The following is a 4,093-nucleotide window of genomic DNA, read 5'->3' on the forward strand; positions in this document are numbered from 1 at the left end:
AATCTAATAGATTCAGAGTTGAAGAGGTGGAGGAGGAGAGCTCTGAGAACAATGAAAGGGAGAGGGAGGAGGAGAATAACTTTGACTTCAAGAGAGAAATAGGGAAAGAGGGGGTAGAAAAGAGTGAGAATTCTATTGATAATGCTCAGATGTCTGTAGGGAATACTTAGGTGTCAGTTGGAAATGCCATCACTATGGAGACTACCCATGTTTCTACTAGCTTCACCCTACAACCCATTACCTTCTGTGAAGATAGTAACAAAGTTGATACCTCCCCCATTACCATTTCCTCCCTATTTAAGGAAAAATCCAAGGCTTATAGTAGCCCAAAGATCTTGCAGGATGATAACTAGGTGGAAAAAGCTAAAGAGGAAGCTAAAAAGGTGGGAACTTAAAACAAAGAGGAGGTCGAGAAGCAAATGGAGGTGATTAACCAGAAAAATCAAAGGGTTAATGTTTTAGAGGAAGGATTCTCTACCTTCTCTAAATTTTCCCTAATAGTCACTCATGCTGCTACCACCACCCTCCAATTGTTGGCATAGGAGAAATAAGAAACAAGGATGGACATGGAGGATCATAAGCTTCTCTTTAAGTTTCTTGCTAATGATTGGGCCCGGGTTCTTTTGGTAGGGAAGGGAAGGGAAAAAATTGAGAAATAAGTCTATAGTTTTAAAGGATCATTGGATCCTAGTTGTTTTATGTTATTCTATTGTTACTTGGTTTGCTAGTATCCAGCTGTTACTTAGACTTGGGTTGGCCCGACTGTGCCAATAATTTTTTTGTGAACTTTAGTAGTATAGTTAACTCTATGGACTTCTACTATAGTTTGGTTATTTCTATTCATAGTAGTATGCTTGTTAGAAGTTTGGGTAGAAATATTGTGGTTAAATTACTTCTTAATTTGCTTTTGGTTCAATAATGTTCTCTGTTGGTTCCTGCTAGTGATGTGTTGGTTACTAGCATTTTGATTGTAAGGGTTGACCCCCTTATTTTTGGTTGCTTTTAATTTTTTTTAAAATCACATTTTTATGCAATCTAAAACCCAAAACAACATCTTTCTAGTGTTAAACATGATTAAAAATAACAGGGAAATGTATGTGTGTAAATGTGACCTCTGTTTAACACACACACTTCAACACAATCCTTGTATGCAAATTCATCCCGGAATGAACATGAGATTGTTGACCCAAGAGAAGTCCTGCAAGATGACCTATTGCCTTCTATCTAGGTGAATTTTACCTATTTATACTCTCAGATTTGAAGTATAGGCAATCAGGCCATGCTAGAACGAAGGATTTAAATGCAATTAAGCCTATATGAGTGCAATTATTCTAAATTTTATGCAAAAATTTATCTAAATAATAAAAGAAATTGTTTAATCTAAATGATACTAACATGTTAAGAAAAATCACATATAAAACTTATGAAAATGGGTATGCAATCTGACAGCAATTCAATAGCATAAAAATCCAACCTCCATAATGAGGAATTATGAGCCCCTTAAATAGAATTCCTGGAATCCATCAAATGGTGAGATCAACTTAGATCGATGGTCAAGATTGAAGCAAAGATTCAATCAAAATGGAAGGTTCCCGATTTAGATGTAGTTAATTGCCTCAAATTCTGAGTGCTAGAAATAGTTAACTCAAATTTACTTTAGTGTGAGAGTGAGTGATTTGAGTCACTTCTAATTTGAGAAGTGGTTTAACTAAGAACTTCCATTTTGAAATGAGGAGTAGAATTTAGGAAAGATATTTAATTCAATAAAGTGAAATATGATCTCATAAATACCCTTTTTATTTAATTGAATAATTACATTCAATTAACTAAAGTAAGCATAATTATTAAATTAAATAAATCTAATCCCTTAGTACATTAGTCTTAGGAGATAATTTAATTTAATTAGAGTATAAATACTTTAAATTAAATTAAATCTTAATCAATAGGTTTAATGTGACTAATACAAGTCGATACTTTAGGAATTAAATAAATAGCACGATTAATGCAAATTAGGGTCTTCTACATTTGACAATTAAGTCAAGTAGCAAGTGGCAAAATAAGAATTACCTAGTGACATAGGACTTAAGATTGATAGACCAAAATTGGTGATCATGGCAATGAGCCAATTTTGGGGTATTACATTTTTCCCCTCTTTGAATGAATGTGCGAACAACACATTCGATTAAAAGAAAATTAGAAAGCATGATACGAAGATGAGATTGGTTCCAAAGTTGATGATATAGAGACCAATTAATAAGCTTTTAAGGACCATCTCCAAAATAAAAATTAATCCCAAGGAATCCAAGTAGAGCACCTAGATACCCAAAATGAGAAGCATTATAAAGGTTTCCATCATAACGAAGTTTAACCTTTAAGGATCCAAACAAAACGTCTAGATACCCGAGATCGATAGCATTTAAAAGATTGTCTCCAGAATAGAGCTTAATCTTTAAGGATCCAGATAGAATATCTAGATACCTGAAATTGATAACATTTAAAAGATTATCTCTAGAATGGAGCTTAATCTTTAAGGATCTAGATAGAACACCTAGATACTTGAAATTGATAGCATTTAAAAGATTATCTCTAGAACGGAGCTTAATCTTTAAGGATCCAGATAGAACACCTAGATACCTAAAATTGATAAGAGATCAAGATCAGATTATGAGTCATAGAATCATCCCCAGAATGAGGTTCAATCCTCGAGAGTCAAGGTTTAGATTGTCTCGATACTTGTAATCAATCGATGACAAGATAAAATAGATGAAAAAGATGCTAGAAAGAGGGAAACAAGATGCCCCTAGTGATGAGATGCCTTGAATGATGAGGACATAAGATGGGAATGAGATGCCCCAAGCAATAAGGATTCAATGATGTAATCATCCTGCCTCCTTGGGAGTGAAATCGAAAGATGACACACCAGAAATATGATGTAAAGCAATATCTTGAGAGATACAAAAGAAATCCAAGATTCAACAAAATGTAGAAGAGATCAGAATGATCAGAAGAAAATTTAGAGGTTATTTGAAGTGATTTGGAGGTCTAGAAGACCAAGTTTGACCAAAAGTTGACCAAATTTGACCATAGTTGACTTGAGTTGACTTTTTCCAAAATAAATTTTGATAATTTGAAGAATTTTAAGTTGAAAATATTCCAAGAATTGCAAAGTATCAAAAAAACTGGACTGCACAAGCATTCGATTGCCTCAGTCCCAAAAAAATTTAAAACACATTTTTGAGTTGTTTTAGTGTGTCAAATTTCGAATTCGATCCCAAAAATGGATTCAGAATGGTCAAATTAGCCAAGTGATTTTTACGCAAATTGGAGCACTTTGCAAAATTAGGTCAAACCCTATATAAGGGCCGAAGGGGTCATTTGCACCTTTTGTCTTTGTGAATAGGAGCTCTGAGAGGAAGATGGCAGTGAATGTTAGATATCACCATTTTGAGCGCTCTCGATCACACAACTGGCTGGCAGACTATTGACCACCGGTGAGTGATCGATAACTATCCTTTGTACTTTCATTTTCACAAATTTTGAGGTCATTTATTACATTTTTAGCATGTTTTTAGGAAGTCCCAATTGGTCTTCATGTGAGACTATCTTTTCTTTCACGAAGGTAGTCTCTTCTCTCATGAAGATTTGCTAACCCAACATATCCTCGAGCATGTTGGTGGGGGTTCTTGTGCAGGAGATACCCACTTCTCATGTGAAGAAAATGAGAAATTCATGTGGGTGTTGTTGCCTTTCGCACGAAAACTTGTTTCTTCATGCGAGAGAGTCTCTCTTCGCGCAAAGTTTTGATCGCTCATGTGGGCTCACATTTCTTCGTGCAAGAACTTGATTTCTCATGTGAAAATGCACAATTTCATATGAAGAAATAAATTATCGCCCGAGGAAATACTTCTTTGTCTAAAAATATGTGATAGTAGTGTAGTGAAAATTTGCATTTTTTTACGATTTAGCATGAATTTTGCATTCATTTCTTCATCATTCTAATTTGTTGATCAAGTACTAACTATTTGCTTGTCACTATTGTTGTTCATGTGTGCAGGAGGTATTTAGTAATGTTTCATTTAGATCCCATTATCTA

The sequence above is a fragment of the Cupressus sempervirens genome, chromosome 2, assembly GCF_028749045.1.
Source record: "Cupressus sempervirens isolate cs-2001-9-10 chromosome 2, ASM2874904v1, whole genome shotgun sequence".
Classification (NCBI taxonomy): domain Eukaryota; kingdom Viridiplantae; phylum Streptophyta; class Pinopsida; order Cupressales; family Cupressaceae; genus Cupressus; species Cupressus sempervirens.